Source organism: Mustela putorius, unplaced genomic scaffold (genome assembly GCF_011764305.1).
Source record: "Mustela putorius furo isolate JIRA1106 unplaced genomic scaffold, ASM1176430v1.1 tig00003836_pilon_pilon_pilon, whole genome shotgun sequence".
NCBI lineage: Eukaryota > Metazoa > Chordata > Mammalia > Carnivora > Mustelidae > Mustela > Mustela putorius.
This window is the reverse complement of record NW_025421989.1, coordinates 21253201-21277272: the sequence shown is the minus strand read 5'-3', so window position 1 is coordinate 21277272 and position 24072 is coordinate 21253201. Positions and strand designations below refer to the sequence as shown.

Here is a 24072-nt window from a genome sequence, read left to right as displayed (position 1 = left end):
CTTTCACTGGGTCTTAACAGGTCCAGTGAATTCTTCCTCTGCTGTGCTGAGTGTGCTGGCCTGAAACCAAGGGTGTCGTTTCATTCCCAACCTCCGGTAAGAAGTATTTGGGTGTCTTAGCTTAGCTGCCATGCCCGGGGCTTCCCCAGTCTAACAGTCAGAAGCTGGTAGCTTTTTGGGGGGGGGGGCTCTGCATTTTGATGAGGACTTCACTCCCTGAATCGTCTCTCAGTGTCTTTCCTTGATCGCTTGTGGGTGCTGGGCATTCTCCGTCTGCTGATTTGAGGTCAACCCCTCATATAAATGCCATCAAGTCCCTGTGATTCCTGATGTGAACTAAAGGTGTACTTCTTTGGGCTACTCCTCCCTAAGGTCTTCCAGAGGTGGCTGCAGGAAAATGAGAATCCTCTGGGGTCCAGTGTTCTGGGATAGGGATCTTGAATGAAGTTCTTTACAGTCCTAGAGTTCTTCCCTTTTGTAAATGCAGTGCCGCCCCCCACCCCCACCCCAGCATGGTCCTCAAGAACCCTGTGGAGAAACTGGGGTACTTCTAAGCCTGATCGCTTACCCTAGGGCCTCTCCTGGCTGACATCACTGTCATTTCTGAAAGTTTCAGGGGTGAGTTTCTGCCTTCTGTATAACTACTATGATACTTGTATTCTATTTCAATATATACATTTTGAACATATAAAAATTTTATATGCACACACAATGTGATGCCTTCATATGAGCATACACTGAAATGATTATCAAAAACTAGTTAACCTATGGCTTTCCATAGTTACCATTTTCATGTGTATTCTAAGAAATCCCATTTTCACAGCATGCATGAATCAGGGGGACATGATGCTAAGTGAAACTGGCAGACCCAGGAAAACAAATACTATATGATCTCACTTACATGTGGAATCTAGAGAGAACAAAGATATAAGTCACAGTAACAGAGGAGAATGGTGGTTAACAGAGGCTGGGTGGTGACAGGAGAGGGAGAGATACTCAGGAAAGGGTACAGTCTTTCAGTTATGAGTAAGTTCTGGAAACCTGTACAGCACAGTGACTGTAGTTAATAATAATGTGTTATTTACCTGAAATTTGCTAAGAGACTAGATCTCAAGTGTTCTATTTTCATTCATGCCTTAAAATCTACTGAGATGGCTACAAGAAATAAAGGTCCAGTCCTCCCCAACAAAAGAAATTTATAGTAGTTATTAAGGCAGTGTCCGGACCCACTGACTCGGACCGCCTCAACCAACCCAAACTTTGGTGCCGTCCTGGTATACCCTAGAGTCCTGGCATATGGGCCCTGAGGAGCTAGCTGCCTTCAGAGAGGTTCCTTCCGTGAAGCACCAGTAATTGAGTTTCCCAGGGCAAAGCTGGGAAAATCAAGGATAAACCTAAAATCTTTCCACCCACCAGTGCTGTCTTCTACAGACCTGTCTCAACTTCAGGGCCTGCCCCCACACAAGTGCTAGTTCAGTGCACACTTGGTGCCCCTCAGGGCTTTCGCAGTATTACTGTTGTTGATCTTGTTTTGTTTATTCCTTTACTTTTTCCAAGGGCCGATTCTGGGCACAGGAAACAGCGGCCTGAGATCAGTTTTCATCTTGGAAGCTACAGGTAAGGCTCTAAATCATTAAATAATTTAAGGAGAATTTATATCTGTACACTATTCTCTTCCCCTGAATAAACATATTTTACAGCTCCATTTGGAACATTTTCTTTCTCTATCAGTACATTTTTTTAGTTGCCTCCATAAATACCTGCAGTTTTGTGAGGTTTCATTTTTTGGTGCCTTTTAGGTCTGTTGCTGTTGTAAATGGTACGTCATCCCTACGTGTCCTGATTCGGGATTCATTTTGTGTGACCAGACTTCTGATTTTACTACAGGGATTTTGTATATACTAGCAATTTGACATTCCTTATATATTTGAATATTATGTTTGCTTATTACTTAGAGATGTTAGCTATGACATTAGTATTATTATCTGTTTCTTTGTATTATTTATACCTCTTATTTTCTCATTCTTGTGCATGGCTGTGCCCTGCTATGCATTCATGTCCCAGTTTGTGGGACTATAATTCTGCTTTTGCAAACTTTATTGGGAATGCTTCTAATATTTCACATTTTACTCATGATTTTACAACATGGAAATTCCATTGAAGAAGTTTACTAAAAGTTATTATCATGAAATGGTGCAGAATTTCTGTCAAAAGTTCTTTCTTTACCCCTGCACATTGTCAGATGCTTCTCCCCCTCTTCGTGTAGTGAATTCTGATTCATGTTTTCTAACATGATACCGTCTTTGCATTCCTTGGACTTCCGTCTTTATTGGCCACTGTATTGCATATGCTGTGAAGTTGTTTATGTGATTTGTCTCAGTAGGAGTGAGCCCAGGTCAAGTGCTATTTTTTTCAGGATATCCTCATTTGGTCTTTGTATCAAAAACAGCTAAGGCATTAGAGCAGGCAAGTCATTTCCCCTTTTTGTATAGTTTGACAGAGTTTATATAGAAGTTTTATTCGTTTCTCCTTCACCGTTTGGTGTAAGGAGACTTCACATTTGGCTGGTCCGGGAACATTTTGAGGGTTCCTTGTGTTTTACCTACAGTTTTAGTTTATATGGTTAACATAAGTTTTCTATTTATGTATGAACCGATTTAACCATTTCTCTTTTGCTGAAAAATAGTCCATTTCTCTTGGATTTTTAAATTTAAAGGCATGCTATTTAAAAGAAAATCACATTATCACTGAAATTCTCAAACGTGCAGAGAACGGAATATTGAACCCCATGTACCTGGTTCTCAGCATCAACAAGTCTCAGCAGTAACAGGAAGAAGCTTAATCGGATTAAAGTTTGTTTGTTTGTTTAGTGGTAACACTTCTCCAGAGGGCCGCTGTGCACTTCCATTAGGAAGTACATAATGTCTGTGATCCCTTTATGGTGATGGTAGCAGTCATTGAGGAGCATCACCCTCATCCGTTAATCCATCAGGGGCTGCCCAATGGTAGTTCTGTCTTTCTTTTTTCTCTGTTAGCTAAAATAACTCTCTAGGTAGAATCTTTTCCTTATCTACCTTTTGTTATCCTGACATCACGGTAAAAGTATTTAGAGTGTTAATTACAGCCTGTAAATCTCCTCTACACACACACTTGGTAGAATTTTATTTACTATCACTTGTTTCTGCTTCTTTCTTTTGTAACTGGTAAGACCTACAGAAGGTGCTACAGAAATAATTTGTAAAGAACTGGCTTTCGTTAGTTGACTCTGCTGTCATCTGCGTCATCATTTCTGCATTCGTCTTCATTATTTCTGCCTTCTAATTATCTGGATGTAATGTGCTGCTGTTTCAATAACTCTTGAATCATTTGGAGGCTTTAAATATTTTTCTGGTAAATCTGTGTAGTGCTATCATACCCAAGTAGCATTGGGGCTCTTTCCCACAGCTAACAGTATAGACCTTTATGTGTAATACTTGAAATTTTTTTAAGTTGAGTAAGTCTCTCCATTATACTCCTGAAATTTTTTAGTATGCATATATACACACACATATGTGATCAATTGAAGTTTTTCCTAGGAATGAAAGGAGGATTTCAAATTTAAAAAAAATCAATAATAGTGTTTTATGAAATTTACCACTCATTCATGATTAAAAAAATGTATGTTACAAGTAAAGGATACCTACAGAAACCACAAATAAGGATAATCTGTTATATCAATAAAAGTATTTGTAGAAGTTCTTGAGTAAGAGATCAGGATAAAAACATGCACTTTAATTCTGCAGCAACAAGATGTTTGATCATGAAATTAAGGAACAATAGCTTGTAAAGTACCATAACAAATACTGGCATCTAATATATGTATTTATATATAAAATACATAATAAAAATGAAATATATACAACTGCTATATCAACAAACTAATGAAAACCTGAATAAAGAGGATTATCCTGTTCATGGAAAGAAGTACTTAATATTGTAAACATGTTAATTCTGCCCAAATGTAATCTACAGGGTAGATTAATACCCAGTCTCCCCAAAAGAAACTACATAGCTTTTGTATATGAAGTCTGACAAGCTGATTCTGAGCTTTAAATTTACTTACAAATTACCAAAAATAATCAAAGAGCTCTTAATAAAGAAAAATAGGAGGACTTACTCTACTAGACATTAAGAATCATTTTTTAGAAACCGTAGTAATTAAAAATGTGTGCTATGTGTCAGTATAAACAAAGAAACCAATAGAACTGAATAGAGTGTCCCACAACACCCACTTATATGTGAACTTCTGATTATTAAAACTGTCATTGTTGAGAAGTAGAGAAAGAACAGATTTTTTTTTTTTTTTTTTTAAACTAAGATAGGACACTGGAGCAACTAGAAATCCAAACTGAAAAAGAATACCACTATAACACTTCCCTCATGCTAGACACAAAATTCAGTTCTGGAAGGGATTAAAAAAACTTTCCATTATTTATATTATGACAGCTTTCAGTATTACGTCACAGGTGAGAAGAGCAAAAAGATCGTATAGTCTGTCAACTAGAAGGACACCAGCATGGGTCAGGTAAAACATTTGGATGGAAAGAGATGAAAGAACTTGGGGACATCAGTCACTTGAGTAACAGAAGGAATGGAGATGATGTGAGCTGGAGAGGAAGAGAAGACATGGCAGCTTGTTCAGCCCCCTTGTCCCCTGCTTATCTGGCCTGGTTACCATTATGGGCCTTCACTTTCAAAGAGGAGTGCTTATGTACTTAGTGCCAGCTTGGGAGAAAGCTCCCTGGGCTGGTGATCCATCCATCCTATCCTCCCCTGCCCTAGTCCCTGACTGACGTGTCCATCTCTGGACCTTAAGAAAGCATAACCTGGACCCTAGTGTTATAGACAGTAGTAGTAGTAGTAGTAGTAGTAGTAGTAGTAGTAGTAGTAGTGCTAGTACTAGTAGTAGTAGTACTAGTAGTAGTAGTAGTAGTAGTAGTAGTAACCAGGGGTGTAGGACTGACTACAGATACACTAAAGAGAACCAAGAAGGCATTTGGAATTTAGAGAAGGTTCCAGCTCTTGCAGATGGGATGGGAGAAGTGTCCCACCTCCTCCTCCAGCAGAATGAGTACTCCTGCTATGGGGTGAGAACACTGGGAGCCGGGGACTCTCCACCTCCCCTCTCCACCTTTTTTTAATACTTTACCTTTTTTTAAAATTTGAGTTTAGTTGTCACATAATGTCACATTAGATTCAAATGTACAGCTTAGTGATTTGACAAGTTTATGTATTATGCTATGTTTGCCACAAGTGTGGCTGCTGTCTGTCCCATTATATTAATAGTACAGTGTCACTGACTTTATTTCTTATGCTGTGCCTTTTTCCCCCATGATTTATTCATTTCACAACTGGAATCCCATAGCTCCCCGTCACCAATTTTGCCCAACCCCCATCCCCTTCCCCTCTGGCAACCATCAGTTTGTTCTCTATATTTATAGGTCTGATACCACTTTTCCTTTGTTCTTTTGGGGTTTTGTTTTGTTTGGTTGGGGTTTTTTGTTTTGTTTTGTTTGCTTTGTTTTCATTTGGTTTTGGTTTAGGTTCTACTTAGGAGTGGAATCATATGGTATTTGCTTTCTCAGTCTGACTTATTTCACTAGCATAATGTCCTCTAGGTTGATCTCTGTTGTCTCAAATGACAGAAGCTTATCCTTTTTTATGGCTAAGTAATGTGTGTGTGTGTGTGTGTGTGTGTGTGTGTAAAACATTTTCCTTATCCATCTATCTTTTGATGGACACTTAGGTTGCTTCCATACCTTGGCCATTATAAATAATGTAGTTAACATAGGGGTGCGTATATCTTTTGGAATTAGTGTTTTTGTTTACTTTGGATAAATACCCAATAGAACTATTGGACCCTGTGGTATTTCTGTTTTTAATGTTTTGAGGAATTCTGTACTGTTTTTCAGAGTTGCTGTACCCATTTATGTTCCCACCAACAGCACATAGATGGCTCCTTTTTCTCCACGTCATTGTCAACGCTTGTTATTTCTTGTCATTTTGATGATAGCCATTCTAACAGGTGTAAGGTGATACCTTGTTGTGGTTTTGATTTGCGTTTCCCTGATGATTAATGATGTTGAGCATGTTTTCATGTACCTGTTGGCCATCTGGATGTCTGCTTTGGCAAAATGTCTATTTAGGTCTTCTTTGGCCTCTCACCTTTTTTTACACCTGTGGAGTTGTCCCGTAGATTCTACTATTTATCTGGTCTCATGGGGAGACCCACAGTAGGGTTCAGAGTACTTTGGGAGCAAGGAGGACTTCTCTTCTCCTCGTTGTCATCCGGGCTACTCTGAGCGGAGGGAGGTCAGGAAGCAGGGAGTGGCCATGATTCCATAGTGGGCAGATGGCGTTGACTGAGTTCACTGTGAGTACCTCCTCCTCCAGCAAGCGAACTACCACTTGTGTCTGGAGGTGTGTGAATGGGGACTCTCCACAGTCTAAATGGTCTCTGGAATTCTAGTGAGAAAGACTTAATTCTACCAGTCTGTCCTTCAGTGTGGAAAGAGTCATCCAGAAGTTAAGTGCAGAGGATCTCACGTTGGGGAGAAATGGAGGAAGATAGTGCTGCTTTGGTTTTCTCATTGATATGATCAGGGGCAGCTCTCAGCCCAGAACAAGGCCTGCCTTTACCTTGGATCTACATTATTCCTTCCAGGTACCCTCCCTCAACCTTGACAGAGTGAACAGTTTCTCCATACTTACTCAAATGTTTCATGAACCTATTTTTTTTTTAAAGATTTATTTATTTATTTGACAGAGAGAGATTACAAGTAGGCAGAGAGGCAGGCAGAGAGAGAGAGAGAAGAGGAAGCAGGCTCCCTGCTGAGCAGAGAGCCCGACGCGGGGCTCGATCCCAGGACCCTGAGATCATGACCCGAGCCGAAGGCAGCGGCTTAACCACTGAGCCACCCAGGCGCCCCTCATGAACCTATTTTTACCTGTCATCAGGTAACTACTTTAGGCTTAAAACCTTGGTATACAAGGGATGAAGACTGAAAGAAAGAGTTAACATCCAAGTAAATATGGTTAGCTCCTTTTGTCTTCATTTTCTTTTTCTTTTCTTTTCTTTTTTTTTTAAAGATTTTATTTGCCAGAGAGAGAGAGAGAGAGAGAGAGAGAGAGAAAGAACACAAGCAGGGGGAGTGACAGGCAGAGCGAGAAGCAGACTCCCTATTGAGCAAGGAGCCTCAAGTAGGACTCAATCCCAGAACCCTGCGATCATGACCTGAGCTGAAGGCACATGCTTAACCGACCAAGCCACACAGGTGTCCCTTGTCTTCATTTTGTACTGCTGCTGCATAGCAAATCAGCACCAACTTAGCAGGATAAACACAACTTTATCATCTCACAGTTTCTGGGGTAAGATGTCCAGGTAAAAGTTGACTTTGGTCTCTGCTTTAGAGTATTACCTAGCGGCATCTAGGGTGTCATGTGAGCTGTGTGGTCAGCTGAAGGCTAAACTAGAAATAAATCTGAGCTCCCTCACATTGTGCGCAGTGGTGCTCAGAAGCTGATGTGGTTTTGTTGTTCTGGTGGTTGTTGTCGGCTGTTGGCTAAAGGCTAGGCTGCAGTTCCACGACATGAGACCCAACCCATATGGGCCCTCTCCACAGGCACTTGACAGTATCACAGGCTTTTTCTTCAGGGTCCCCCGCATAGCAAGAGCATTTATGTTAACAAAATGGAGTGTTATATAATATCGAGAGTTAGGGGAGTCCCATATCCCTTTAGGGCCTAAGGGCAAATAAAAATTTAAAATAAGAAAAAAGTACAAATATTGAATCATGTACACCTGAAACTAATAAAATATGATATGTCAATTACAGCCCAGTAAAAAGAAAAGAAAAGAAAAGAAAAAATTCAGTTCTTCCTCGTGCAGATCAAGAAATGAGACTCCTTGTAGAGCATTTATTTTAACAAACTTGTAAATACTTTCTCTGCCCCTCTGAGATCTTTGTTACTCTTAAGAGCTGATTACACTTCTTGCCAGTTTGCAGCCTAGGAATTTTTTCTGAAGTAACTGGGAGTCAGGCCCTTGAAATGTGAACATTAAGTAAAATAGCACCCCTGTCTCCCAGTCTCCATGAAAGTTTCACTTCAGCACCTGTCTCCCAGTTGTAAAAAACTGTCTCTTGTCACCAAGAAATGAGAAGTTGTTTTTCTTTTTTCCATTTATTTGGATAAAGGCAATGAACTAACAAAGATGCTCTCCCCCGCCCCAAATTACCAGGCGATTTTTGGATGAACGATATGTAGTAAATGGTGTTGTCAAGTCCTCTTACTTGAGGAATAGTTAACTATTAGCTTAAGATCATGGATGTAATGGTTTGTATCTATTTGGCTACCATAAAAGGGGGAGATAGCTTTCTGTCTTATTCCTCTCTTTGGCAATGTGATGGATGTCACATTCTGGTTCAGTTATTATTAAAAAATAAAACTGTTTTCTCTCTTTTCTGTGTTTTGTGGAAAAGCATTTCTGAGTTGGCAGGAGATTCTGATTCCAGTGAATACCCCAGCAAATTTGGCAATGAGAGTAAAACTTCTGGAAGTTCCTGAATCACGTAAGAGGTTCTGTGGACACATAATAGTCAGGTAAGAGACTTTAACTTATAAAGTCTCCCTTCTGGCTCTCCGCTCTTTTGGAATACTTGTCAGAAAAACCAACCTCTCCGAATTCGAGATTTTTCTCTTAATTAAGCACGAGACTGTGGGCTCTAAAATCCCATTAGGATCACCATTAGCTTTGATTATAGAAAAATATGGGAAGCTGGAATTATTACCTACAGTTCTTTGTCTTTAATATGTCCTCTCTCTGTCACATTAGGAATCGCATACCTCGAAGAATCTTGTCTTGCAGTGGCCTGAGGACACTTCTTTTAATTTGTATAAATTAACGTATTTGCAGGAGTTCTCAAAAGGGCCTCATCTCAACCAAACGAGTTACTGGAATGTATGGGATTCATATCATTCATATAGGAAAGTTAAATATGACTTGGATAGCCAGAAGGAAAAACGGGGGGGGGGGGGGGGGAAGTAAAGGAATTAAAGGCCCTTTTCTCAGCTATCCCTACTCTCTGCTTCCCTGCTTCTCTTTATTTTTCCCCACATTAAATCAAGTCCTGGAAGGAAGGAGGCAGTGATCTTCTAGCTGTATTGTTGCCTTCCTTTGCGGATCTCCCTGCACAGAGGAATGAAGGCATAACTTTGTTAACTGCTAATGAATAACCTGCCCTGTTTGAGGACATAGGTTTGGGCAAGTCATGCTCTAGCCTGGGTCCCCTTTATATCTTAGCCAAGATTCGACCTACAAGATTCCCATGTCATCCACACACCCAGTAGCTAGGAAAGAAGTATGATAAACATAATTATAAAATAACAGAATTTGGATAAAAGGTGATGCACTCACAATAAAGGCAACAGGATGAAGAGTAGTTGAACTAGTCACTTGGGACAAAGCAAACAAAAAAAGGTGTTAAGCTGCTAAATGTCAGTATGGGTAGGTTAACCAAAAGATCCTAGAACTTATATTTTTCTGACTTCAATATGAGGAAAACCAGCCCTTCGTACCGGGACCACCAGCAATTTTTTTTTTTTCAGGTGGGGCAGCCCCTTTACTGACCAGACATCTAGTGGCTGCGAGCAGCGGGGAAGCTGGGCTACGAGCTGAGGTAATAGGCTTCCCTCACCCCAGGCCCCCTGGTCTGAGAGGTAGGGCTTGGAACAAATCTGTTTCTTAGGAGGACAGACCAAGTGTCACCGCATTCACTTTGACTCAACCATCCCCCATTCCCCTCTCCTTTAAAATCCTCAGTTTGATTCCCGGAGTCCAGAATCTCTCATGATCCGTCTCCCCCTCTGATTCTGCCCCCCTTCATTTTTCGCTTCCTTCTCCTAATGTCCTCCATGCTGTTCCTTATGTTCCACGAATAAGTGAAACCATGTGGTAAGTATCTTTCTGTTTGACTTACTTCACCTAACATGATCTCCTCCAGCTCCAACCATGTTGATGCTGATAGGCATCTCTTAATCAGATTTTGAAACTAGATAATGGCCATGGGTGTCTGTGTCTCACATGTGAGAAAGTTATTTGGGGAGATGGAGCAGTTACTGAAGGGCCTAAGCCATTGTGCAGATGTTACTCACATGACTAAGGGAAACTCAGGAGAAACACAACTCTTAGTTAAAAATTTAGATTACCAGGCTCTAGAGTTGGGTAATATTTTATAAGGAATTATACAGTAGTACTCAGATAACTTAGGCAATAAAGCATCACAACAATTTGTAAAATTAGTATATGATAGAGAAGTTTTGCATGTTGATAATCAAGAATTTGCTTTAACCGTCCACTATTAGTATGATATACTTAAAGGTTTTTCCCCCAAGGCAAATAATGTACTGAACTTATCCTACTTTATTTTTGGAATTGCTTTGCCTTATAATTTACTATGGACTTAATGGCTATATAGATGGCTGCGGTTTGCCCAGAGAAAGATAGCAGTGGCAATGGAGAGAATTCGTAAAACCGTACTGTTACTATTTTGTAGTAACAAAGGTAGGGTATCATAAGGATAAAAGAGTTAAAAATAAAAAAGTTTTATTCTTCTGGTGCCACTAAATGGCGGGGTGGGGGGGAGTCTCATCACCCTCACCTTTTTAAAAAGCATTTACTTTAAAAAGATGTAAATAGAAAACCTTTCTCTTGGAAAAGCTGAAGAAACTTCTCAACAATTTTACGTCCCAGGAATGTTTTCGTTCGGATAAAGCTATCACAGAGGACCACCCCAGTGAGCATGCGCAGTTAGGAAGAAATAGGTGTGACAAATGGACACATGACATCCTCTTCCTGGCAGACTAGTTCTCTTTCCTCTTGAGAAAATGTACAGAATGTGTTGTATCAGCTTGGTGACATAGAAGAGGAACGTTTCTTTTCGACTTTGCTTTTGCTTACTGAGCCATAAAACTTTGTTCTTTCCTCCATGATCATGGCGAATACTGTCCGAGCCCCGTGACCCGGGACAGCAGTGAACGTCAGGAAGTCCACCTCCTTTGAATTCCAGGAAACAGCTCACCTCAAAGGTCCATTCTCCGTATGAGTTAGGTAAGACATGTAGCTGCTCGTTTGTTTACCTATGACAGGGCCAGACACAGATTCTCAAAAATCCCATTCTTGGCCTCATAAAATGGTTAACCCAGCTGCTTGGTAGCCCAACTTTGGTTAGGCTTCTCTTCCTCCTCCAGGCCTGCCCTCAGCTGAGCCAACACACAACCCCTCTTGAGAACAGACTGGCCTCAGGGCGAAACGTTCTCTGATCTTCTGTCCAATCACACTATCCTTTATCCTGCTTCTATACATACACAGCTTTGTATATCCTCTCTCCAAATGGAAAACTCTTTTTGCCTCACGGAGGCTTGATATCCATGCAGATCGTAGGGACATAGATTCTCCCTAATGCAATAGTTCCCTTTCTATCTTTGCAGGTATCCCTTATGAAGGAAGGGATCTCTTATAATCTCTCCTTACTAAGGAGATCTCTTATGATCTCTCCTTACTAAGTTCGATTTGTTTTTTGTTGTACATATATTTTGTGGAGACGAATTTTTGAGTCAGCATGATAGTCTGCTTCTCATTATTTCCCCAACACATATAATGTAATCATGCAGCTGACATCTCTCATCACTGTCTCTGGAATGTATGGTTAGAAGCAAGTCACAGGCCCTACCTAAACTTAAGGATAGGAGTACACAAAGGGGCCATCACCAGGAGGTGGGGATCATAGGAATCCCATGAGATTCTGTCTGCCACTGTCCACCTTCCAGGCCATAGTATCTCATGTTCCTACTTTATGTAAAATTCATTCACCTTCTCCCCAAATCCCAAAACATCTTATCCCACTACAAATCAGCTCAAAATCCAAGTCCCATCATCTAAATCTCTAAGTCTAGCTGCAGATGATGAGGCTCTTGGGAGGAAATTTATTAAGCATACCACTGGGGAAGAATGAGTCTCTATTTGTAGACCTGTGAAGCAAGAAGGTAGTTCATCTGTCCTAACACATCCAATGTATAATGGCAGGAGAGGAGTAGTATCCTGTCTATAGACACTGTTGTTTAGAAATAGGCACATGAGAAGTATGAAAGTCAGTGGACAGTAGCACTTCTGAAATACCATTGAGCAATTATTGTCAGTTCCTGGAAGTAAATTCAAAGCCCAAGATTAATTCCCCAGGCTCTCACCTCCATCTTGGGGTTCTTGTATCCATTCTCTGAGTCATCCTCATTTTTTATTTTTCTAACTAATCTCTACATCCAACATGGATCATGACCCCAAGATCAAGAGGCACAAACTCTACCAACTGAACCAGCCAGGTGCCCCGCACCTTTCCTTTCTTTTGTTTATGGAAGATAGCATATATTTGGAGTTAAGAAGGTAAAACAAATACTTCGCAAACCGTCATCAAATGCACGGACACAGGTACTTTTAACACCTACCTTGCCTCTCCCCCTGGAAACTTCCTAGGTTATCCAGGATTCACAAGTAACTATGAAGAGCCATCCTGCAGCCTACGCTTTGGTCTCTCCATCTGAGCATCTCCCACATACCTCACCCTTACCTTACCTCACCTTACCTCACCCGCCACATAGCTAAGCTTAAAACTTTCTTTCCACTGAAAAACTGATTTCCCAAATGTCCAAATGGGCACTTACCTACTCTCAGCTGGACGTACAAATCTTCCATCCTTCTTATAGTACCCTGATACCTCATAGTTTCCAGCTGCTCCTAGACAAAAAATCCATAGCATCCTCAAGAATATCTTCCATGAGAGCACATGTTCAGCTAATGTTCAGAAAATAAGTGAACCAATGAACATGTTATCTAATTTAAGTTTTATTTTCTCCTGCATTCTTAGATAAGTTTAGCAAATTCACATATGTATCTTAATTTTAGAGAGTGACTGACTGAAAGTATTAGGAAAGCAATGAGTCAACTGTCTTTGAAACACCTACTCAGTGCAGTGATACCCTGTTCCATATCACAAAATCAGAGGGAAGTGTTGCCAAATTTCTTTTGAAACTACATATCTCCTACTCTTAAATGCGACACACAGAAATAAGAGTGCTCTGGTCCAAGAAGGTGATGGAGGAAGACGCTGAAGTCCCCTCCTCCATGGAGATACCAAATCTACACCTATTTATAGAACAATTCCTTCTGGAGCCGAACTAAGTGCTGACTGAACACCTTCTGCGGAACGGAAGACAGGCCATGAAGAGAGTGGCAAGAGAGATGAAAAGAAGGTACTCTATTGTTTGTGTGTGGGAAGGGAAGGGACTGTGTGTGTGTCTGTGGTAAAGGGAAGGGACAGCATGCAAGTATAGCATAATGTAGAAGCTGGGTGTGGACAAGGGAAGGCGTAGTATCATGTTCGCATAGAGAAGGGAAGGGAAAGGAAAACATAATGTTTCTGTGATGGGGAGGGGAGAAGGGAAGAAAAGGGACAGTGGAGTGTGAACGAGCAGAAAAAGAAGGGAAGGGCTAATGAAGTATCTTGTGTGTATGTGTGTGGTTAGAAGAATGGAGGGACGTGAATAAATAGCATAGTAGTGTGTGTGTTTGGAAAAGGGATGGTGTAGAATGTTTGCACAGAGAAAGGGGAGGAATGGAATTGCATGTGTTTGTGCAGATGAGGAAATGAAAGAAAAGGGAGAATATAGTGTGTGGGGGGTAACAGAAAGTGCAGGGATAGGGCAGTGTGTGTATATTTGGAAAAGAGATTAAATAGCATAGAATATGGGTATTGGGAAGAAAAGTGATAAGGTAGAGTATGTTTGTAGAACAGGAAAGCAAAGTAGGGAAGTGAACAGAGTAGTGTAAAAAAGGGATCGTGTAGTATGTTTGCACAGGGAAGGAATAGTGTATTCTGTGTGTGGTTGAGGAAAGGGAAGAAAAGGGAGAATATAGTGTATGTGTAGAGAAGGAAAGGGTAGGAATAGGGTAGTGTGTGTCTATAGGGGAAAGGGAGGAAATAGTGTAGAATTTCTGTTTAGAGAAGAAAATGCACAGGGTTGTAGGTGTTTGAAAAACAAGAAAGCAAAGGAGGGAAATGAATAGAGTAGTGTGTGTTCACAGAAGGGATAGTGTAAAATGTTTGCACAAAGAAGGAAGTGGAAGGTATAGTGTATTGTGTGTTTCTGTGGTTGACGAAAGGGAAGCAAAGGGAGAATATAGTGTCTGTGTGGAGAAGGAAATGGTATGGTATATGTATGTGTATGTGTATATTTGGAGAAGGGAGGAAATACTGTAGAATTTGTGTTTAGGGAAGAGAACGGATCGGGTGGTGTGTGTCTGTAGAACAGGGAAGCACAGGAGGGAGTAAGTGTACTGTGTATGTTTGGAGAAGTGATAGTGTAGAATGTACAGGGAAGAAAAGGGAAGGGATAGTGAATTGTATGTGTTGGCGTGGTTGAGGAGAGGGAAGAACAGAGAAAATACTGTGTGTGTGGAGACGGAAAGGGTAGGGACAGTGTCGAGTGTTTATATTTGGAGAGGGAAGACATAGTGTAGAATTTGTGTATAAGGAGGAGAATGGATAGGCTGGTGTGTGTTTGCAGAACAGGGAGCAAAAGAGTCATGTTAAGAGGGTTGTGTGTGTGTTTGCAGATGAGATAGTGTGGCATGTTTGCAGAGAGAAGGAAGGAAGGGGGGAAGGAATAGTGTAGTGTGTGTTTGGGGTTTGGTTGAGGAAAATGTAGAAAATGAAGAATATAAGGTATTTGGAGAAGGAAAATGTAGGCATAGGTAGTGTGTGTGCATATGGAGAAGGGAGGAAATGGTCTCGAATATGTGTATAGGGAAGAGAATCGATCAGGTGGTGTGTGTTTGTGGATCAGGGAAACCAAGCAGCGTCATGGACAGCGTAGTAGTGTTTGTGAGGATGAGAAAGGGGAAGGAACGGGAAAAGACAGTGCAAGTGTGGGGCAAAGGAAAGGGAAAGGAGAGTGTCCTGTGTGCATATTTGGAGAAGGAAGAAAATAGGGTATTCCTTCCTTGTATAAGGAAGATAATTGGCAGGGAGGTGTGTTTCTCTGGGAGGGAAGCAAAGGAGGGACGTGAACAGTGTAGTTGTGTGGTTGAGGAAAGGGAAGAAAAAGGAGCGTATAGTGTGTGCAGAGAAGGAAAAAGTAGGGATAGGCTAGTGACTACCCTTGGAGAACGGAGGAAATACTGTAGAATTTGTATATAGGGAAGAGAATGGATAGGGTCGTGTGTATTTGTAGAACAGGGAAGCAAACGAGGGACTTGAAAAGAGTGGTGTGTGTTGGAGAAGGGATAGTGGAGAATGTTTACACAGAGAAGGAATGGGAAGGAAAAGTGTATTCTGTGTGGTTATGTGTTTGCGGAAAGGGAAGAAAAGGTAGATAGTGTCTGTGTGCAGAAGGAAAGGGTAGGGATATGGTAGTGTGTATACAATTGGAGAATGGAGGAAATAGTGTAGAATTATCTATAGGAAAGAGAATGGATAGGGTGGCGTGTGTCCAGAACAGGGAATCAAAGGAAGGGATATGAATCGAGTACTCTGTGATTTGCAGACACGACAGTGTGGTTGAGGAAAGGGAAGGGTAGTGTGTGCACTAATGTACTAGTGTAAAAGGATAGGTTAGTGCATGTATATTTGGAAAACAGAGGAAATAGTATAGAATATATTTGTAAGGCAGAGAATGGATAGTGTTTGTAGAACAGGGAAGCAGTGTTGGGACATGAAAAGAGTAGTGTGTGTGCTAGTGCCTCTAAGGAAAGCGATGAAAGGGGAGAATATATTCTGTGTTGTAGAAGGAAAGGGTCATGTTAGGGTATTGCGTGTCTATTGGGAGAAGGGAGGAAATCATGTAGATTTTGTGTTTATGGAAGAGAAAGGATGGGCTGGAGTGCGTATGTAGAATAGGGCACCAAAGGAGGGAACGTGAATAGTAAATTACATATTTTTGTGGATAGGGACAAAGGGAAGAAAAGGAGGAAAGTAATGTGTTTGGAGAAGAAAAATGTAGACATAGGCTAGTGTGCATACATTTGGACAAGGTAGGATATAGTCTAAAATTTGTATATACAAAAGAGAATAGATCGGGTCGTGTGTGTTTGTAGATCAGGGAAGCCAAGCAGGATCGTGAATACTGTACCCACACTACCTATGCCTCCATTTTCCTTGGAAATGGAAAGGAAAGGAAAGCGAAAGGATATGATATTGTGTGCATATTTGGAGAAGGGAGAAAATAGGGTAGAATTTGTGCATAGGGAAGGGAAATGACAGGGTGGTGTGTTTCTACGATAAGGAAGAAAAGGAGGGACGTGAATAGTGTAGTTGTGTGTTTGTGTGTTGAGGAAGGGCAAGAAAAAAGGAGACTATAGTGTTTTCAGAGAAGGAGAATAGAGGCATAGATAGTATGTGTCCATTTAGAAAAGGGAGTAATAGTCTTGAATTTGTTTGTGAGGATGAGGAAAAGGAAAAAATGGAGAAGACAGTGCCAAGTGTGTAGCAAAGGAAAGGGAAAGGAGAGTGTCCTGTGTGCATAATTGGGGAGGGGAGAAAATAGGAGAGAATTTGTGTATAGGGAAGAAAATTGGCAAGGAGGGTGTTTCTCTGGGAGGGAAGCAAAGGAGGGACGTGAACAGTGAACGTGAACAGTGTGGTTGAGGAAAGGGAAGAAAAAGGAGCGTACAGTGTTTGTGGAGAAGGAAAATGGAGGCATAGGTAGTGTGGGTACATTTGGAGAAGGGAAGATATAGACTAGAAATTATGTCTAGGGAAGAAATGGATTGGGTGGTGTGTGCTTGTATATCAGAGTAGCCAAGCAGGGTCATGAATAGTGTACTACAGTGTTTGTGAGGGCGAGGAAAGGCAAGAAAAGGGAGAAGACAGTGCAAGTGTGTGGAAAAGGAAAGGGAAAGGGTAGCGTCATGTGTGCATATTTGGAGAAGGAAGAGAACAGGTAGGATTTCTGTATAGGGAAGAGAATTGACAAGATGGTGTGTTCCTATGAGAGGGAAGCCAAGGAAGAAAGTTAGTAGTGTAGTTGTGTGTTTGTGTGGTTGAGGAAGGGGAAGAAAAAGGAGCATACAGTGTTTGTGGAGAAGGACAGTGGAGGCATAGGTACTGTGTGTCCATTTGGAAAAGGGAGGAAATAGCCTAGAATTTGTAGGGAAGAGAATGGATCGGGTGGTGAGTGTTCTTAGATAAGAGAAGCCAGCAGGGTCGTGTATAGTGTAGTAGAGTGTTTTAGAGGATGAGGAAAGGGAAGAGAAGGGAGAAGACAATGCAAGTGTGTGGCAGAGGAAAGCAAAGGAACAGTCGATGTGTGCATATTTGGAGAAGGGAGAAAATAGGGCAGCATTTATGTATAGGGAAGAAAATTGGCAAGGAGGTATGATTCTATGAGATGGAAGCAAGCGAGGGATGTGAATAGTGTAGTTTTGTGTTTGTGAGGGTGAGAAGGGGAAGAAATAGAGTACAGTGTTTTTGGAGAAGGACAGTGGAGGCACAGGTACTATGTGTCCATTTGGAAAAGGAAAGATATAGTCTCAAATTTGTGTATAGGAAAGAGATTCGTTCGCATGGTGTGTATTTGTAGATCTTGAAAATTAGGTAGGGTCGTGAATGGTATCGTAGAGTATTTGTGAGGATGAGGAAGGGGAAGAAAAGGGAGAAGACAGTGTACTTGTGTGGCAAAGAAATGGGAAAGGAGAGTGTCATCTGTGCATATTCAGAGAAGGAAGAAAATGGGGTAGAATTAGTATATAGGGAACAGCATTGAGATGATGTGTGTTTCCAAGAGAGAGAATGAAATGAGGGATGTGAATTATGTAGTTGTGTGTTTGTGTGGTTAAGGAAGGGGAAGAAAAAGGAGAGTATACTGTTCTTGGAGACGGAAATTGAAGGCATAGGTAGTGTGTGTGCATATGGAAAAGGGAGGAAGTGGTCTCGAACTTGTGTATATGGAAGGGAATAGATCGGGTCATGTGTGTTTGTAGATCAGAGAAGCCAAGCAGGGTCGTGAATTGTGTAGTAGAGTGTTTGTGAGGATGAGACAAGGGAAGAAAAGGGAGAAGACAGTGCATTTGTGTGACAAAGGAAAGGCAAAGGATAGAGTCCTGCATGCATATTTGGAGAAGGAAGAAAATGGCCTAGAATTTTTGTGTAGGGAACAGAATTGACAGGTTGTGTGTTTCTAGGAGAGTGAAGGTAATGGAGGGACGTGAATAGTGTAGTTCGTTTGTGTGGTTGACGAAGGGAAAGAAAAAAAAGAGTATCATGTTTTTGGAAAAGCTGATGAGAGGTATATGTAGTGTAGATACATTTGGAGAAGGGAGGAAATAGGCTCGAATTTGTGTCTAGGGAAGAGAATGGATCGTCTGCTGTGTGCCTGTAGATCAGAGAAGCCAAAGAGGTCTTGTTAGTGTAGGAGAGCGTTTGTAAGGATGAGGAAAGGGCAGAAAAGGGAGAAGACAGTGCAAGTGTGTGGAATATGAAAAGGAAAGGAAAGAGTCGTCTGTGCATATTTGCAGAAAGGAGAAAATAGGGTAGAGGTTGCATATAGGGAAGAGAATTGGCAGGGTGGTGTGTTTGTACAACAGGGAAGACCAGGAGGGTCGTGAATAGTATAGTAGTGTGTTTGTACAAATAGGAAAGGGAGAATACAGTGCAAGAGTGTGGCAAAGGCAAGTGAAGGGATTGTGCCAAGTGCGCATATTGGAGAAGGAAGAAAATAGGGTACGATTTGGGTCTAGGGAAGAGAATTGACAGGGTGGTGTGTTTCTATGATGGGAAGCAAATAGGCACGTGAATCGGGTAGTTCTGTATTTATTTGGTTCAGGAAGAGGAAGAAAAAGGAGAGTAAAATGGTTTTGGAGAAGGAAATTGGAGGAATAGGTTGTGTGTGCATTTGGAAGAGGGAGGAAATAGTCCAGAATTTGTGTAGGAAAGAGAATCGATGGCAAGTGGTGTATTTGTAGATCCGGAAAGCCATCCAGGGTCATGAATAGTGTAATGGAGTATTTGTGACGATGAAGAAAGGGAAGAAAAGGGAGAAGACAGCGCAAGTGTGGGGCAAAGGAATGTGAAAGGATAGTGGCAGGTGTGCATATTAGGAGAAGGGAGAAAATAGGGTGGAATTTGTGTATAGGGCAGAGAATTAACAGGGTGCTGTGCTTCTATGATAGGAAGCCAAAGGAAGGACGTGTATAGTGTAGTTGTGTGCTTGTGTGGTTGAGGAAGGGGAAGAAAAGGGAGAGTACAGTGTTTTGGAGATGGAAATTGGAGGCATAGATAGTGTGTGTCCATTTGGAAAAGGGAGGAAATAGTCTCGAATTAGTGTATAGGGAAGAGAATGGATCGGGTGGTGTGTGTGTGTAGATCAGGGAAGCTAAGCAGGGTCGTAAATAGTGTAGCAGAGTGTTTGTGAGAATGAGGAAAGGGAAGAAAAGGGAAAATACAGTGCAATGTGTGGCACAGGAATGGGAAAGGAAAGTGTCGTGTGTGCATATTCCGAGAAAGACGAAAATGGAGTAGAGTTTGGGTATAGGGAACAGAACTGAGAGGTTGTGTGTTTCCAAAAGAGGAATTCAAATTAGGGACGTGAATTGTGTGGTTGTGTGTTTGAGGAAGGGGAAGAAAAAGCCGAGTACAGTGTTTTTGGAGAAGGACATTGGAGGCATAGGTACGTGTGTATCCATTTGGAAAAGTGAGGAAATATTCTAGAATTTGTAGGGAAGAGAATGGATTGGGTGGTGTGTGTTTTTAGATAAGAGAAGCCAAGCAGGGTCGTGTATAGTGTAGTAGAGTGTTTGTGAGTATGAGGAAAGGGAAGAAAAGAGAGAAGACAGTGCTAGTGTGTGGCAGATGAAAGCAAAGGGACAATCCATGTGTGCATATTTGTAGAAGGGAGAAAATAGGGTAGAATTTATGTATAGGGAAGAGATTTGACAGGGTGGTGTGTTTTTTAGTCCGAAGCAACGGCTGGACATGAATTTGCAGTGGTGTGTTTGTGTGGGTCAGGAAGGGGATGAAAAAGCAGACTGTACTGTGCTTCCAGAAGGAAAATATAGGCATAGGTAGATGTGTCCATTTGGAATAGGGAGGAAATAGTCTTAAATTTGTTTATAGGGAAGCGAATGAATCGGTTTTTATGTGTCTTTAGAATGGGGCAGCAAAAGATGGAGTAAGTGCACTGTGTGGGTTTGGAGACGTGATAGTGTAGAATCTTGGTACAGGGCAGGGATAAGTTTATTGTCCGTGTTTGTGTGGTTGAGATAATATATTGTGTGTGTGGAGACGGAAAGGGTAGGTCAGGGTTATCTGTGTATAACTGGAGAGGGAAGACATAGTGTATAATTTCTGTATAGGGAAGAGAATGACGAGGCTGGTGTGTATTTGCAGAACAGGGAGCAAAGGAGTCACGTTAAGAGAGTTGTGTGTGTGTTTGCAGAAACAATAGTGTGGCAGGTTTGCACAGAGAAGGAAGGGGAATGGATAGTGTAGTACGTGTTTTGGTGTGGTTGAGGAAAGGGTAGAAAAAGGAGAGTATAGTGTTTTTGGAGAAAGATATGTACATAGAGGGCAGGAAATAGTCTAGAATTTGTGTATAGGGAAGAACATTGAGTGGGTGGTGTGTCTCTGTAAAACACAGAAGCAAGGGATGGACATGAATGGAGCAGTTTGTGTTCTTGTGTGAAGAAATGGGAGAATATAGTGTGTTTGGAGAAGGAACAATTAGGGATAGGGTACCACGTGTATATTTAGAAGGGAGGAAATTATGTGGAATTTGTGTGTAGGGAAGAGAATGGATAGGGTGGTGTCTGTGTGTAGAACAGGGAAGCAAAGGAGGGATGTGAATAGTCTAGTCTGTGTTTGGAGAAGCCATAGTGTAGAATGTGGAGAATCGTGTGTGTTGGACAGGGAGAGGGTAGCGATGGGGTAGTATGTATCTTCGTGTAGAAAGGAGGAAATGGTTTCTAATCTGTGTATAGGGAAGAGAATTGATAGGGGTGAATGTTTGTGGAACAGGGAAGCAAGGGAGGGTAGTATGTGCACTACTGTCTTTGAGGAAAGCAAAGAAAAGGGAGCATATCGTGTGTGTGTGTGTGTGTGTGTGTGTAGAAAGAAAGGGTAATGTTAGGGTAGTGTGTGTCTATTTGGAGAAGGGAGGAAATAGTCTAGAATTTGTGTATAGGGAAGAGAATGGATGGGGTGTGTGTGTTTGTAGAAGGATCGTGTTCAATGTTTGCACAGAGAGGAAGCAGAAGGAATAATGTATGTGTGTTTGTTGAGGAAAGGAAAGAAAATGAAGAATATAGTGTTCTGGAGAAGGAAAGCCTTGGGTTAGGGTACTGTGTGCATATTTGCAGAATAGAGGAAACACTGTAGAATCTGTGCATAGGGAAGAGAATGGATCGGTGGTGTGTGTGAAGTAGGGAAGCAAATGATGGACGTGAATGGAGCAGTTTGTGTTCTTGTGTGAAGAAAGGGAAGACAAGGGAAAATATAGTGTGTCTGGAGAAGGAAAAAGTAGGGATAGGATACTGTGTGCATATTTAGAAGGGAGGAAGTTTTGTAGAATTCGTGGTTAGGGAAGAGAATGGATAGGGCAGTGTGTGTATGTAGAACAGGGAAGCACAGGAGGGCAGTGAATGGAGTAGTTTGTGTTCTTGTGTGGCTGAGGGAAGAGAAGAAAATGGAGAATATAGTGTGTGTGTGTGTGTGTGTGTGTGTGTGTGGAGATGGAATGGGTAGGGATATGGTAATGTGTGCATATTTGGAGAAGGGAGGAAATAGTGTAGAATTTGTGGCTAGGGAAGTTAATGGATAGGATGGCGTGTGTTTGTAGAACACGGAAACAAAGGAGGGGAGTGAATGAAGTAGCGTGTATGTTTGGAGAGAGGATCCTGTAGAATGTTGGCACAGAGAAGGAAGGGGAAGGAACAGTGTAGTGCGTGTAGAAAAGGACTGGTGTAGCGTTGTGTGTATATGGGGACAAGAAACGAGAACGCTGGGGAAAGGCCGTGTAGCATTGTGTGTGTTTGGAGAATGGAAGGGAAATGAAATAACAGTAGGGTGTGGAGAAAAAAATGAGAAGAGCAGTTAGAGTACAGTGTGTGTGGAGGGGAAAAAGGAAGGTAAAGGAGGGGATGACAGAGAGGGGGGGAGAGGGGGTGGGAATGGGGCGGTGTGGGCTGTGGAAGAGGGAAGGGGCCAATGGCAAAGGATTGTGGTGTGTGTGAGAGAGAAGGATGGCAGAGTCAGAAAAGGAAGAGGGGGAGGGACAGAACATGGTAGTGCCGGGGAAGAGGGAATGGAAGAGAAAATCAGAAAGCGTAGTGTGTAGGGAGAAGGAAAAGGAAGGGATTCTATTGTGTGTGTGTGGAGGTGGGAAGGAAAGGGAGAGTCCAGTGTAGTGTGTGTACAGAAAACAAAGGGAAGAGAACAAGAGGAGAAGCAATGTGTGTAAGTGCATAAGGGAAGACAAGGGAGCCTGCCCACCGGTAGATAAAGTGAGGGTGGGAAAGCTGCCGTAGTGAGTGTGTGTGCAGAGGAGGGGGGGGTCAACAGGAAGCGGGGGGTAAGGGTGAGAAGAGTGGGTAACAAATGGAAAGCACAGCACAGGTGGAGACAGGGAAGGAAGAAGATGGAACTTTCCAGTGTAGTTGCATGTGCAGAGAGTAGTAGGGATGAGCAGGGAAGGAAGGGGAAGATGGGCAGGGGTAGTGTAGTGTGGGTGTGGCTGAGAGAAGGGCAGAAATGGGATGGTGCCTTGTGTGTGGTGCGGGGGAAGGAGAAAATGGGCAAAGAGTGTGCAGTTGTGTATGGGGGCGGTGGGGAGGGACTCCCAAGACTGTGGTCTTCAACCACAAACTAAAAAAACTAAAGAAACCAGCCAACCCTTGCGACACATCCCTTTTACTCTCTCTCCCTCACTTCTGAAAGCCTCATCATATTGGTAAGGAAAGGAACTGTGGGCATTCTAAGTGACTTTTCTCAAACCTTTCTCCAGGACTTGACTCCTTCTGGTCTCCGCATGGGCTCTCGGGCCCCATAAGAACTCAGAGCATGGAGGATGTCCATCTGGCGCCTGGTGGTCCTGGGGTACTTTTCCTGCATCAAATGTCTGGTCATGAGCTTCCTGGCCTCCCACAGGTGAAGAGTTTCCTCCCAGCCTACAGCGCCATTATGTTCAGGAATTCTTCAATCTATTCCTCAGCGGAGCGGTAGCCCTTCCTGGTCACGCCCAGGAGAGTCTTCTGGAGACCAGTCTCGGGCAGCTGCTGCCACCATTTAAGCTCCCGTCACTGTTGACACCCAGTTTGCTGACAAGGCCATAGAAATGCTTGGCAGAGTGCATGTCTTTGAACTTAAGGCAAAAGACTACCTGCCAAGTGTTCACAGGCATTCAGAAGGCCACAAAGAAGAGTTCTTTGTATTCTTTTCAGCATGTCTGCCTTCGTCATGACTGTTCATTTTATATTTGAGCAAGAGGGACTATACCAACAACGTTACCTTCTTGCTGGGAAGGTCTCGGCGTGACTATGCACACCGACATCTACCAGTCATGTGGTCTGCGAGCACGCATCCATGCTCAAGGGTTACTGAAAAGAAATACTGGCCTTACCAATGTGATTTACTGTGATATTTGCTAATTCGAAGCCATACACTAAATTCAAATAATAATAAAGGCTCGTACTTACCTGTAAGGTTTCAGATGTGCTGTCCTTCCATAACCGCATGGATACCAAGAGCATTGGTCTCTCAGGGTCCCACGATGAAGCAGTAGAAACTGCTGGTCCCAAGGCACACTGGGAAGATTCAGGGGCAGAGCTTTAAAATTTTCCCTCCACTGATGATGTCCTATGCATTTACTGCAGGCCACAGGATCACCCCAAGCTTTAAGGCACACAGCTCACCTCCACTATGTACCGGTGAGAAATACTTACCAGTCACCTCTCTGATCAAAGACTTGGGTTGTGTTTTCTTTGGTATCTAGCTA

General features: G+C 42.2%; 1 long non-coding RNA gene across 2 annotated transcripts; it reads left to right on the top strand.

Moving 5' to 3' along the window:
- The first annotated feature begins 322 nt into the window (after positions 1-322).
- On the top strand, positions 323-23770 carry LOC101687870. 2 transcript variants are annotated; one of them, XR_006609483.1, is made up of 6 exons: positions 323-618; positions 1558-1617; positions 8520-8640; positions 9646-11146; positions 13155-13341; positions 23083-23770. It is a non-coding gene; the product is annotated as an uncharacterized LOC101687870 (long non-coding RNA). The 2 variants fall into 2 exon arrangements; XR_200682.3 differs by lacking the exons at positions 323-618; positions 1558-1617 and adding an exon at positions 7264-7407.
- Positions 23771-24072: the final 302 nt, after the last annotated feature.